We start from the raw sequence: 15716 nt of genomic DNA, 5'->3' as shown, positions 1-15716 counted from the left end.
GTTTCCAAAAGATGACTGACACCTCAGTCCCACTCTTAAGCAAAAATATTTGGAAAAGCAAAGTGAAGTTTGTCTTTGCTCTGCAGGCAGATTTCAGTCACAGAAGCGTCTTATGAGCATGACTGAATGTCATGCTTATTCAGGACCTCACTGCATTGTTTTGATCCATCTACATCAGGGGTTCCCAAAGTGCTGGTCGATTTTTCCCATTATAATGTCAAAATATTGACAAAAATAGTAGCTAAACTTGAAATAAATCCTTGAAAATAGAAAAATGTAATGAGTTTTCTGCCTTCCTTTTTGCCAGATGACTCCTAAGTTTAAGGTTAGTGAACAGTTAATTATCAAAAGCATCAGTAGCAGTAGGTTAATTCATAACGGCACAGGAAACACAGCCACATGCTCATGTCGGTAGGCTAATTTTCTCCAGACCAGCTAAATGAAGCCACATTAAATCACTTTGATGGACAGTGGGGGTCGCAAGTCTTTTACACCTATATTTTGGGGGTCGTGGGCTGAAAAGTTTGAGAACACCTGGTCTACATAGTTGCATCTTTTTTCAACATTTTTTACAATAAAAGTATATTTCCCTTTACTAATAAGAGATCGTGTATGCGGGCAGGTGGTAATGCAAATAAGAATCCAAGGTGAGCAGGACCCTGACACAGCCAACAAGAACAGGTGCTATGTACTAGACTCCTTCTCTGCGGATTGATTTCATAAGACGTGTAATCAGGTTGTCCCTAATGTCGCTTTTGCTGTGGGGAATAACCCTTGTTAAGGGGTTTTGACCAATCAGAATCAAGTATTTGATACAGCCAGGTAATAAGAATGGAATGATATGCATGAGAACAAATACACACACATAGAACAATAGTTAATAAACACCAGGACAGAACACAATGTACTTCATTAAAATATCATCCTACATAAACACACTGGCAAACAGCTTTATGTATTTGTGTTGTCTGATGTCTCAAAAGGTGATGGGTATCCACATTGTGTGTGCCTTTCCTAACTGTAAGCCTATTTGACTTCACACACAAGGATATAAAAAGAGTATATATTTAAAGGTGCGTTGTTGGAGAGTTGTTGCTGACATACTGTACAGTCCAGGCAAAGTTAAGTTACAGTATATACAACAATCTGGAATAAAGTTCACTAACACTCAATCAGTCAATCTTTATTTGTATAGCACCAAATCACAACAAAAGTTATCTCAAGACGCTTTTACAAACATAGCAGGCCTAGACCGTACTCAAAGTTAAATCATCAACAAAGACCCAACATCAAGACAGGATAAGATCCAGCCCCCTCTTACTGACAGGACTCGATCTGATCTCATCTTAATGCACCATGAGCATTGCACCTTGCAGTGTTTGGCTAGTTACAGTGGCAAGGAAAAATGTCCTTTTAACAGGTATAAACCCCGAGCAGAACCAGACCACGTTAGACAGCCATTTGCCTCAACCAATCACTGAAGACTGTCCATTAAATGTGTTGAAAAATGAATATTATGAACTAAACTTCAAATGTTTATCAAACAAAGCTTGAAAGTTACACAATTTAAGATTTTTTTAAAGTAAAAAAAAACTGATTTTGCAGTAACTTGCTGTCAGTTAATATAAAATGACAATCTAGTATTGTGTAAAATGATATTGCTGTTAACTAGTTCAAAAATAGACGACCGTGACAGCAACTTGACTCACCCCTGATTCTGTGGAGCTCATGGCTGAGAGGGTGTAAACAGTCCAACGTCCCTAACAGCAACACAGAAACACTCTTCCACCAACATGATACAGTTAGAGGACTGAGAGGGACAGTGAGTTAAGAGGCAGTACATGTGTGTCAGCAGCAGATGTGCACACCAACACGAACAGGAACCTTTGTCCATGCCCCCAGATTCAGATGTCATCAAAGAGGGCTGCAGTGCTCAAATGCCTCACTTATGAATTAACACATTTGTGGGTGAAAGGGCCTCTGACAACATGCCAAGAGAAAATGGAATACAGTCCCCCTCACACCTCTTCGTATAGACTTTAACAAGTCAGGAATACTCCTCGACATCTCTGCTATCTGTCCTTGACATGGAGAATAAAAAGAAACATCAAGAGATGAAGGGGTGACTGAGGGATAGAGTAGCATATGGTAAATTTATATATTAAAAAAAAAGATAGGTATTTAAACAGAGTGAAAGTGACAGGAATCAATGAAGAAGTGAAAATAAAGTGAAATGACACAAACAATGCTGTGACATGGCATGTCTTTTTATAGAGGCCTGTGGTCATGATCATGACTTAGAAATAGCAGCCACCTGTTAGACAGGGTGACTACAACATCACTTGGCAGCTGGCAGGACTCTGACAGGAATTGGAAACAAGCCTGAATTACAAATCTTTTCCCTATTTGACACAAAACGCTGAGTATTTATCTCTATATTATATTTATAGAATATCAATATGGTGAAACAAGACCCCGGCACGAAGCCCCCCACTTATAAGTATTGATTTAAAATTGACTACATAAAGCTAAAATTAATTCCTCAGTTTGAAGGTTAGTAGCACCTCAACGTCAACTGTGTTCTTATCAGCCCATGTACAAATTCATTAGGTCAAATGAATAATAAACTTCATATTTTCATTCACAGTAAAGTCCAAACTTCATCCTGCTTCACTGTTAAAATTACATACTAATTTTCACACTTTCATTCACAGTACATTTTAATGGACTTTAGCTGCTTCTACGCTGTTTTCCCACTTCTCACCTTCTTTTCTCTACTAGTGAGTGATCAGCCAATAACCACCATTCCACAGTTTTGTGCTCTCCAAATAAATTGAAAGAAATATTAAAAATATCCACCATGTTGTCTATTGATGCTATCAGAATGTAATGTTTATGTCAGGCTGTCAACAGGAAGAGGTGAAATCATAAACAGTACACCAGATGTGTTGTAACTCCTCTCATGGGATGATTTGACATGTGTGATCAGGTTGTCCCTAGTCTTGCCTTTGCTTATCAAAATTGATAAATGTTGTCAAGTGGTTATGACCTATTAGAATCAAGTATTTAACACAACCATATTATAAATAAGAAAGCAGAGTTAAAAAGTAATTTGAAAGCCCTGGGTCTCATGACAACATTGTTCTGGAACATATGTTAAAAAGTTGAATTTCAAATAAATACAGAAAAAAAATCACAAGTCCAGTCAGTGCAGTTACAAAAAGAAGAAAGAAGATATTTCATCGGCTCATTATTTGAGGTAAGTCCATTTTGTGTTATAACACTGCATCCATTTATGCTGATTTTATGTTTTGATGACTTATTGCAATATTTGAAGACATGACATTAGTGTCATATCATTTTTGAACAAGGGTTATTCCTAAGTGTCTCTGACTGTTGAAGCTAGTTTTCATGCTACAAGACCAAAATCAGTTCTTGTTTTAACTCATACCTATGACAAATTAACACTTTAATTTTCATTTTTAAACATATACAACTAAACAAATTATTTAAAGAGATAGTATAATGCCTGTTTCTTACTTTTCTTACAAATGTTTAAGCTTTTTGGGTCAGATTTAGGTGCCCAAATATATGGCCATATTTCATATTTTGTCATTTTAAATAGAGAAACACTGGTTAACTTAATAGCAATAGCAATTTTATTTATAAAGCACATTGCATTACACGTAATCTCAATGTACTTTACATTGAGAATTAAAAACATAAAAACATGACAACTGCAATGATGACAACTTTGTATCATGGCATTAGTGGAGAAGGGTTCCAGAGTACAGAGAGGTATCCTGATGGCAGAAAAAGGCAGACAGAAGCATCTAATTTCTTCTTGCATCAGGTACATCTCTCACACTTGTTTGTGGGGTAAAGACTATATTTTTGTTGTTTCCTTTTTCAGTCTCCTATCTGTAGATATGTCATTACTGGATAGATTATTAGTTAAATGTTCCCCTACTAAACAACTTCTTCTATCTTGAAAACTGCTCAGGAGGATAAATCAGGCAGCAAACAACAGGAGGATCAACATCGTATGGATCAACAAGACGGTTAAAAAACAGGTGCGCAAGCAACTCAGATAGCTGCCTTTAGAGTCCTTTCTTGTGGGACTCATCCTGAGAATGAACCACATTATTAAGCCGCTGGATGACCTTCAGAAGCTGTTGGAAAGACATATAGAGGAACAGGAATCCCAATGTTACATATGGCAGGGGGACATGGAGGAAGAGGATAAGGATGAGTGCCTGGACCCGAAGACAAAGAACTTGAACTTTTCTGAAACATCTACTGATACTAACAGCATCCTAACAAGATATGAGCAAGAGATGGTAGAATCAGAGGATGGGGGAAAGTTCAAAGAATCCTTTTTGGGTCAAACCAAGCTTCAAGCCCCAGGAACAAAAATGTGAGGAGAGGGTCAAAATAGATAGAACAAATAAGGAGGATGAGCTGATGGAGAAACAATGGAAGGAGTGGATGGACCAACAAGAAGTTAGAGGAAAACAAGTCAAAGTAACGCTAGATGCAGCACAGAGTATTGGAAAACAGGAAACAGCAGCAGCAAAGCCCATACTTGAGAAACAAGAGAAGAAAACTCCCAAAAAAGAGAGCAAGATTACAAAAATCAAGAATCATTTTAATTATCTTTTCAATCCTTTCTCTCCTTCTAAGTGGAAGAGATTTGAAGATGAGAGCTGAAAGACTATAACTACATTTTCCATTTGTCTCTTTGCTGTGCTTCATGAAGTATTAAGCTCCATAAATAAAACTATGTGCATCAAAACAAAACTGACTTATTAGATTAACAACAATGCATTTGTCTGTACTTTGCAGAGTGACAGTGCTGCAGTGTGTGTCAATGTGATTTCTGAAAATGAAAGCTGAGCTTTTAGTAACCTTTTCTTTGCTGTACAGGTTCCCTTTCATTTTATCTTCCTACGCCCACTTTAAGAACGCTCGGTACACCAAGTTCCTCTGTTCTTTAGAAGGAAGTCTTCAGAGATACAATGAATCTGCTCACTAGAGAGAACAGTTCTGTTGCAAAACGTACAGCATTTACAGATTCATAGATTAAAATGTTACAATCAGCCAAAATAAATTCACATTCATCTGAAATTCATCTGAGTATCTATTCAATCTTACAATCCCAGCCCTAAAGGCAAAAAATAATAATCATTTGCATATTTCAGGACAAAGGTTTAAAATAGGGGTCTTCAATCTGAATTCTAAGAGGTCAGGGGATGGAAAATGTCTCCATGCAAGGTGGAGCATCATAATGTTTATTTTGCTACATGATTCAGTAGCATAAAAAGCAGCAGGTTGTATTAACATCTGTAGGCAGTCAACAAGTGGCTTTTAAATTAGATAGAAAAAAGTTAATTAATCGTAATACAATGCTCACTATGGGTCAGTAAACACCTTTAAGGGAACAGTTACACTAAATATGAGTCATGATTTCTAAAAAAAATTGTATTTAATGTGACTACTATCTCATCTTAGGGATATCCTTATCATTATTTTAACCAGGGCCTAGCTGTAATGAAATACAAGCCCCTCGTGGCTGTGGCCATCTGGAAGCTTTCTAAGCACCAGCAGAAAGCATCAACGCCAGGTGTTGGTAAAACAGGTGGGCTTCAGTGAGATTTGGAACTGGAGAAAACTGCAGAGCACTCCTTAGCGATCACAGAGCTCTGTGGGGGGACTTCTTCGAAAGAAAAATGAGTTCAAGTACAAACTTTGCTCGTTAAAACTCACTTAACACAAGTCTACAACAACCTATGACCAGAGAGTAAAACACCAAGCAGAGGTAGGGGGGAGGGGGTCTGACTATTCAATTAATCATGTAATATATCCCGGTCAATATTTCATAGTATATTTGCAGACTGATGGAAGCCCCCACAATCACTTACTTAAACTCTCCCTGTCCCACTAAAGTTATTAACCATAGACCTTTCTGGAGTCCCTGAGCTCCATTGTCTCGTAGTTTCCACTGAGTCACTGCCATAGATGTCCTGCTGCTGCAACAGCTACTACTACTACTACTACTACTGTTCGTCTCATCACAATCATCTCTCCCACTCTCTCTCTGTTATTCCTCTAGCCATCTTTCCAACCCCATCTCAGTCGAGACAGATGGCTGTCTTACATGAGTCTAGTTCTGCTCGTGGTTTCTGCCTGTAAAAAGGACATTTTTTCTTGCCGCTGTAACTAGCTAAATACTGCAAGGTGCAATGCTCATGGTGGGTTAAGATGAGATAAGACTGAGTCCTGTCAGTAAGTGGGGACTGGATTGTATCCTTTCTTGATGTTGGGTCTTTGTTAATAATATAACCTAGAGTACGGTCTAGGCCTGCTCTGTTTCTAAAAGCGTCTTAAGATAACGTTTGTTGTGATTTGGCGCTTTACAAGTACAGATTGATTGATTGATTGATTGATTGATTGATTGATTGATTGATTGATTGATTGATTGATTGATTGATTGATTGATTGATTGTGTCAGGAAACTGATGGATCTATCATATTGGGCTATAGTTCATTTATTTTCTGCAGTCAATGGATTTGAGTGGCCATGATTGCTCAATAGATATGTACTACTCAGCATTGCTGATTTTTAAAATCACCACATCATCACAACATAAGAGGCATACTGATTTCAACTGTGCATGGGAAAAATAGGATCAAATGAGACTACTTCACATGCTTTAAAAACGAGCTGGAAGAATAAACAAGCTCTTCAAAATGTAACAGGTGCAGGTCTGGACAGGACAGCATCCTCGTCTAGATAAAAAAAGTGCCCAATTGAAATAATGTATCCTGAAGTGTTTTTAATGAATTGATAAAAAATAACCTGTCCTGATTCAAAATTACTTTTTATGATTAATTCCTTAGTGTAGGATTAAAAATATCAATTGAAAGAAAACAAAATTTTGAGGCTTTTTGCAGTGGAGAGGGGAAAACGGCAGTGAAGCTGTCTGAGCCTGGCAGACTGCTGTAGTACTCAGAATACAGTCCAAGATGTTGGATTAGGCCTGGCACAACAGACACTTGACTCCAGTGAGAACAGTCACATATTTCCCTAATAATAAGATAATCTTACTGCATAGCCAAAAATTAAACAACCAAATAAAACCTGAATATGCCTCAACAGTGTGTTTTGATGGTGTACGTCTTTCTCAAAAAACCCTTCTTTGGGTCAAAAGTCATTGCGTCTGAAAGGCATCACACATACGTTTTCATTTTAATTGTTACAAAATGTGCACGCTTGAAGATGAAAGTTAAAATGAAAAAGGAAGGAATGCTTTTTATTTTTATTTTGTGAGTAAAAAAATGTGGATTCATTCTGAAAATTAAAAAGCCTTTCTGTGAATGCATTTTAATTTTCAAAATTTCTTTTTAATTTGAATTATGATACTAATTTAGGAGGGGCATTTTTTGAAAATTAAAAAGCAAATGTCATTTTCTTTTTCATTTTAATTATGTAACATAATTAGCATTGTTGAAGATGAAAATTAAAATAGGATTATTGAATATTAATTATATTTATGAGTCAAATAATGCGCACATATTTAGAAAATAAAAAAAGCATTTCTGTTAATGTACTTTAATTTTCAAATTGGCTTTTTTCATTTTAATTTTGGTACATACATGCTTCCATACAGTTATTCGTTCACATTCTTTTGATTACGGGACTTCTATCTAACCATATCAGATGTCTAAGAACAAAACATTTTTGAAGCTGAAGTAAAAGTGTCTCTTAGAGAAGAGTAGGGACAGTGTGCAGAGAGTGACCCTAGTTTGATATTAATGGAAAGCTAAGCTTCACATGATCCACACAGTCAGCCAAAAGCCTCTCTTATCATATTCTGCCAGTTTCCTCCCTCCTCTCTCCAGAGATCCACTCCACATCAGCTTTGCACCAGTAGGTGGCACCAAGTCCCTTCCCTCTTCAGCCGCATCCAGCTGAAAGACCAGCAGTGCTTAAGACAAAGGTACAGAACATCCCTGTTCTCTTTTTGTTTTAGATACACACTGATTTGATGCAGTCAGTTTACGGCTGAGCTGACAATCAGCTGATCCCTGGTCAGCATTCAGACAGAATCAGAGCATAGAAATACCAAAGTGATGCTATTTTGACTACCGTGGGTTACACTAATGGGATGATCATGTGCCAGAATAATGTTAATCTCCTACTGTCACAGTCCCAATTTCCTGAACAGCTGCACAGAGACACACAATGTAACAACATTAATGAACTAATGGGTTTTCTGTGGCTGATTGAACTGTGGTTGAATGAATGGTTTAAACTAGTTGTATGCAAAACATATTTGAAATGTTCCAGATCACCTCAGCCAACAGCAATATAACATGCTACAATGCGACCTCCTCCAGAGAGGCATTGCACCCTAATTCATCGGGTGCAGCTTTGCCTGATTATAGTCTGTTTTCAATAAAAAGAGAACTGAGTTTTTCCCGTTTCTGTTGCCCATTCAGGTCATAATTTTGAGTAACAAGGCAGGTATGGGATAGATCATAACTCCCAATCTCTATGGAATACTACACTGTTAACCGCCGGCCATAAAAACCCGTCAGTCTTGTTTCACCGAAGCACCAATCTCTGAGCTAAAATTACATCTATAATCCAAACTTCATTAATTACAGATTTCCTTAAAAGTCCTAATACTACATGTCAACTGTCAGATGACCTTATGTTCCAAAGTATATCCTGATTAATCCGTTGGTTCCCTTTAACACTACCCAAAAGATAAAAAGGCAAATGTCTCTCAAAGGGAGACAGATTTAAGTGACATTCGCTGGCACGTTCACTTCCTGTATAGGCTTTGTTATGAGACAATAACAGATAATCTTTTTAAAAATTCTCAGGTAAAGTAGAAATGTAAAAAGCTCTTTATGTGTATATTTTAGTATCAACCTGATCCCCTACTCATCCTATTTTTAGTTAAAAGATGTCACTGATGGTGTGATGAATAAAAAGCTATATCAACAGGCTTCCACTACATGTCACCACTGTTATTTTTATTTCACCTGACACACAGGATGCCTTAAATAAACAGAACAGGCCTTCAAGTGAATAATTCTGCATATCTCTGCCAAGCCATGAGGTACATCCCTTCACACTGATGTTTTAGGACAGCTGCAGTCACGTCCACTCGCTGTCTGTTTACTCCATGTTATGATGGCCTGCCAACAAGCAGAGAATCAAGCAGTGGTTGGACTCAATAACTAGTCATTTAAACACATTTTTTTTATCATTTTTACTATTTTACTGTACTGAAATGTTGGAAATATGTCATCGTGGATCATACAACATAAGCCCTGTTAATGTAGTGTAGAGCAGTGGTTCCCAAAGTGGGGGTCAGGACTCCTTGGGATGCCTTTAAAAAACCAATAAAAACTTAGAATGATCTAAAATTGCATATTTTATCCTTTTGTTGTAAAATTATGTACAAAATTTGTACATTTTAGATACAACAATGTAAATATAAAACGTCATCAACTTTTCTTCTTTACTTTGTTGCCACATGACCCCTAAAGAAATTATCTTGCGATAGCCTTCTTTAAATTACAAAGATATCTGTAGGTTTTTGGACAGAACATTTAACCACGTCTGGACAGTGGGGGTCTCCAGTCTCTGGCACTGTTATTTTGGGGGTCACATAATAAAAAGTTTGGGAACCCCTGCTGTAGAGAGCACTGAACCTAACATCCAGGGACACAGACATGCCTCAACATGAACAATCAATCAATCAATCAGTCTTTATTTGTGTAGCACCAAATCACAACAAACATTATCTCAGGACGCCTTTACAAACATAGCAGGTCTAGACCATACTCTATTCTAAACTATTAACAGAGACCCAACATCAAGACAGGGAAAGACTCAGGCCTATCTCATCTTAATCCTCCATGAGCACCCTGCAGCAATCCAGTCAGTCACAGCGGCAAGGAAAAAACTTCTCTTCAACAGGCAGAAACCCAGAGCAGAACTACACCCATGCAAGACGGCCATCTGCCTCGACCAAGTTGGGGTTGGAAAGAGGAATAGAGGAGACTAAGAGAGACTTCTTAAAGTGAGAGCATGTTTGTTTGTTTTTTTAACATGCAAATCTATGTAGGTTTTGCCACAAGATATTCTGGTATGAAACGTGCGTGGGGTAAACTAATAAACTCCTAATGCCACGTTTAAAATCTTTAAGTGAAGAGCTATTAAACCCGGTGTTCATGCCATTTATAATATCTAACTTTCGAATTAATACGTTTTGAAGAATTGTCTAAAAAATTCTATATTCATAGAACAAAACCGAAAGAGAGACAAGGAATTAAAATCCAACACAGTCTGTTCTTGTGCCCTTGTCTATTAAACAAGCAAAGAGATGAAAACCATTTTGATACTCAGTTTTCTACTTCATGCTGAAAGAAAGGTTGTAGCAAATTTAAATCAGCACAGCTACATTTCAACTTGGAACATTAAAGTGGACAGTTTTTCACACCAAATGGAACTGCAGTGAAAATTGGCAAAGACGTTCCACTCTAAATCAGTCTTAAAGCTCCTTTTCCACTGTAACACATTTACTGAGAACCGTGCTGTACTGAGAAATAGTCCAAAGGAATACATGGTTGGTAAATGGTTTTGTGAGAAAAATATTTCACAACTACATCCCAGAGTGTCTACCCCTGTCATTGTCGCTCTTTCTCTAGATCAATACAATGGCTTTTCAACTGATTACAATAAGTTCCCCGGAAATCCAATAGAAACAAGATATTCCTTCATGTTCAAAATGCACAGCTCCACTTAGAATGTATGATTGGTGATCTGCTACCGAAAGCATAATAAAACTGTGTTGAGTTAAATTAAAGAGTTTAAGAGTAGTGAGTTTAGGAAAAGTACAACTTGTACAATCATATGATCTTGTCCTAAGTTATTATGATGTGGTCTCATTAAGCATCTCAAATGTCCACAGCTTCAGTTATAGCTAATAATATTTTCTTTGTCATTTATTGCTTTGTAAAATATTGAAGCATCTTTGTGGAAAAAAGTAATGGAATAAATGGTGCCAGGAGAGAGAAGTACAACAAGGGTTTCTTAAAGCATCAAACTATTCTAAGCGCCGCTCGAGTGGCTGCTTGTTGCAGGAGCTCTCTCTTTGTTGTTCTTTTTTTGACCTTTTTTTATTTCTGTTTAGTTATCTTTGTATTTGGAGCCTGTCTTGTCTTTTAATGACTCATTTGTTGGCCATGGACACTAAACTGGCTACGTTTGCAGTGGTGTTTTTACTATTTTTGTTCCTGTGTGTGTCCGGACAGCTGTTAGCAGCCCGTAGCATGTTGATGCTAAATGATGCTAGGCTCAATGGCTACATTTACATGAGACTTTTAATTCCTCTTTAATTCAGAATTAAAATTAAATCCTCTTTAAAAAGATTAAAAATGACCATGTAAACACCTTATTCCGAATGAAAATGACCATTCCGAATTAAACTTAAATCCGAAGTAAGTGTCTGGTTTATTCTGATTTTAAATCCGAATTGAATAATTCTTCGATCATGTATACGTTCATTCTGCTTTAAATTAATTCCGGTCGTTCTGAGCATGCTCCTTCCCTTGTCCTGTCGCAATGACGCACATATTCCGCACTGGCAGGCACATATTTCAGGATGAGGTAGAGCAGCTGTTGCACTAACCGGCTTTGATTCGCCAAAGTACGGTCTTCCGCCTCCCTTCTCCGGTCCTCTATCTCTCTTCTCCTCCTCAGCTGACGAAAGTGAAGCAGTATGTTTGTGTCCAGCTGCTTATTCAAAACTAAAGTTGTACTTATTGTGTGGTCTTCCATGTTGTAACCGAAAATAAAAGAAGCAGGAACTGGAGTCTGTTTTCTTCCAGTAGACGTAAATATGTCACGCCCGACCCTGTCCAATCAGAACCCTTCCCAACCCCCAGACCTTAAGCGGAATTGAATAAAGATGATTAGATGTGTTTTCCATGTAAACCTCAATTTGGAATTACTATTTCCATGTAAACACGAAGGAGAATACTTTAATTCTGAATGATTTAATTCTGAATAATTAATTCTGAATTAAAAAACATCATGTAACCGTGGCCACTTCCCTGCGAGCTGAGGAGAAGGAGGCAAGGACGACGTGCTGGTACAACCAAGCAGCAGCCTCCGGCCGCGAGAATTTAAGACAATGTGGAAGTGTTAAAAACTGCAGTTTCTCGAGTGTCCTCTTGAGGCTGGCTCTGGAACTACCGGAAACTACATACACATTCAAAAAAACTGATCTATACAGCATCAATAAACATGTTTACAGACTGTGCAGTCAAACAAGTGTAGTCTGGATAGCTCATTTCTCGATCAGCCCACACTGTACAGGGTGTGATTTTTTCCTAACGTGACAATTTCGAAGATATTAAGATTACGAGTTTTCCATTATGAGGGGCACAGCTGACTTGATAGACAGGCGGGAACACTGTAGTTGTTGGCTAGGAGGCTCAGATCCAGCCGCTTTACCTCACACTAGCTCGATAGCAGTTAGGTTGTATTCAGCATATCCAATATGGTTCCCGCCGACAATTGGCTTCAAAACAGCGCTTTAGAAACAGATGGGTGACATCACGAATACTACGTCCATTATTTATACAGTCTATTTATACAGTCTATGCATCCAATCAGCTCATTTGAAAGCCAAAGGGTAATATATATTGATATTTAAACAAAAGTACAACACAAAGTGCATTTAGAATGCATCACCCCCAATCATTAGAATAAAAGAGTGCATGTCCACATTAATATGCAGTACAGTCCATGTACAGCCATGCTCTCGTACTAATCAACATTAGCTGCAGGGCCATTTACAACTCAGAGACAATTGAACAGCTTCCTCCATGCTACAGAGAAGCTCCTTTGCAAATATTCAATATCCACTCACCACTGAGGAAGTGGGCTCCACATTGAGTTGCAAATGATCTACCTTTGATTAGCATGAGGAGCAGGAAAAACATCCCACAGCGTTTGGTCACCATGTGTTGTTTTGTCTGGAGAAAAAAAAATGGCCACAAGCTTATTATTGTTGCCTGCTTGTGCTTGTACTCGCTTTCATCTTGTGCATTCGACCTACTTAATAGAGCTGTCACAGCTCAGTTGCTTGGTTGTTGGATTTTAAGAGAAGGAGGAGAGAATGATGGAAACAAAGAAGCTTTGTTTGGGCCGCCAAACATGAAAATTACAGTCAATTTATCCTGCCACTGAATTAATAATAATGCTGTTTACTGATAATCAACATAAAACAACACAGTGGGCTATTATTGAGTGTCATCTGTAATTTGACCATCCTCCCTTCAAATACACACCATCTCTTCCTACGCTGACTCAGTGATGATTAATCTACGTGGGAAGGTAGTATTAAGAGTTATAAAGCTAAATCCATGGCTCTATCTGTTAATTTAAAGCTTGACCTATCACTGATAACAAGCCAATGAAAGATGCCTATTTTTATATTCTCTCTGCATGTTTGATTATTGCATGATTCTGTTATAAGAGAAAAGAAAAAGAGGGAGTTAGACATCTCTGGTGGTTTAGATAGAGACTTATCAATCTCCTTTTCTCTCTTTACAAAATACTTCCATTAATTAATAAGCCCCGTCTAGACTCCTGACTCATTTAGCAGGCTACACAGTCATGCTACACCTTATTTACTACAACACTCACATACTCAGATTCTGTGTGTGGGTACGCATGCCTGTGCATACCTTTGCTGCGTGCTCACGTGCTTGACTGAGTTCGTAATGAGACTGTGTAATGTGTCCACCTGAGACTGAAGAGAATAACCCCGGAGGGTGTCCCAATCCAATGTCACAGTGCAGAGTTCCTATCTTGCAGTTCACGGACTGCCCTTCTGACAGGCCCCAAATATATTTTGGATTTGTCCCCAAAATGCTTTTTTTTAAAGGGAAGAGTCGTAATCTGAGTCTGGGATCAGAAGAAGAGGGCATGAGATAGATGAGAGAGAAAGAGGCAGGGCAGGTAAGGTTATCCCTTATGGGCAAACTGAGGAGTAATAGAGTGAAGGGAAGAGGGACCAATTTGTTTTTGGAGTAGGGAGGGCAGAAACAAACCAACAGAACAATGGCTGCGACCTTGCTGCTGACATACTCCAGACTAGATGACTGACAGGGAGAGATCTGTGTAAATTGGGTGCATTTGATCCAGAGACAGGTTATCTGGATGTTTTATGCAGGGCTGAAAGAGGCTTTAATCATTACAAACTGGATGGCCTCACTGCTTTAATATTGATCTGATAATACAAAGGTTTACAGTCTGATTCTTCAAAAAATCAATTCTTCATTAATCTCCCTGAGTTTCATTACAGCACAGTGATTACAGTTTTGTATATTTTAACCTAAACACTGAGGCAAAGCATCTGAAGGAAGTATAAGTTGAGTTCTTCCTGTAGTTTTAAAATACAGGATGAAGCACAAACATGTATACAAATATAAAAATGAAAGAATTCAATTGAATAACAATAAGAAAAAAAGGAAGCTATGTTACTCATTCTTCATTTTCTTCTTAGGTAGGTCACCAGATTATAGCTCAGCTTACAGATAATACTCACATTTATACGTATCACCTCAATGTTTTTGGAGCACTTAAGTAGCAAATCTTTAAATTTCAACAGCCATATGACCACTGCAGCTCCCAGGCTTTTACAAAACTCTAAAAACAATCATACCATCTGACCTCCTACTTAAACTTCAATCAAATCGAAATCTGCTGCTCACTGTTGCACTTTTCCACAGGTAAAAGCACTCACACCCTCTATCATAGATTGTTCATCACACATTTCCATAGCAGAGAAAATGCACACAAGGGCGTGTGGGAGGCAGACACGAGGCACTACAAGACACTCAATCACAAAGTGAGAACTAAAACCCTTCAGCAATCCCAAAGGGTGTCAGTAATACTTTCACCAATATGAAATGTTTTGCTTTTTTGTCCTTCACTATGACAGCTTTGAGGTCAGCATCAATCATGTGCTTGTCTGCGAGTGTCACAGCCCTCAGGGCTGTAATGAATCCTAATTTAAGCTGCTATCAGGGCATTTACAGAACGAGGCCAGATGCTGTTGCCAAATGGCCAAGATGCTGTTCTCACAGCAGAACTCGGACAACAGCAAGGAATACACTTATTCCTACTGGAGATCTAAATATGGCTCATTTCACTTCAATGTCAAGAGAGGACAATAACTACAATCCTCTCAAAGTAACAGTAACCATTATGTAACATGTACCATACTGAGATTTGATAACTGTATTTTATGGGTCTGATATCCCTACAGAAAAGTGAGCAGTTGGACTGAGTGATTGCCAGAAAGCTTTTTTTGCTTCCATTGATTAATGCCAGAAAACAACCACTAAAAACCAATGGAGCCATCACAGCTGGGCTGCAGAGGTTTAGAAAGATTACATGACTCAGTTCTTAACCTCTTACCCCTTGTGCATGTTTTTTTTTAAAAAAGAGTGAAGATACACAAATCATGACTGTAGGATGAGATGCAGACTGTTAGCATTATTTATTCATACATTCTGTATTTTATTATGTAAATTATAAACTAACTCTGGATGAAGCTGCTTTTCAGGCCATGTTTCTCCAGAAATATCTCCAAGTAGTATCATTCATCATGTCCTCAGGA

General features: G+C 38.0%; 1 long non-coding RNA gene across 1 annotated transcript; it reads left to right on the top strand.

Moving 5' to 3' along the window:
• Positions 1-3128: 3128 nt before the first annotated feature.
• LOC117818447 lies at positions 3129-4804 on the top strand. The gene is made up of 3 exons (XR_004632364.1): positions 3129-3259; positions 3772-3853; positions 4004-4804. It is a non-coding gene; the product is annotated as an uncharacterized LOC117818447 (long non-coding RNA).
• The last annotated feature ends 10912 nt before the right edge of the window (positions 4805-15716 follow it).

This window comes from Notolabrus celidotus, chromosome 9 (genome assembly GCF_009762535.1).
Source record: "Notolabrus celidotus isolate fNotCel1 chromosome 9, fNotCel1.pri, whole genome shotgun sequence".
NCBI classification, from domain to species: Eukaryota; Metazoa; Chordata; class Actinopteri; order Labriformes; family Labridae; genus Notolabrus; species Notolabrus celidotus.
This window is presented reverse-complemented; position numbering and strand designations above follow the sequence as displayed.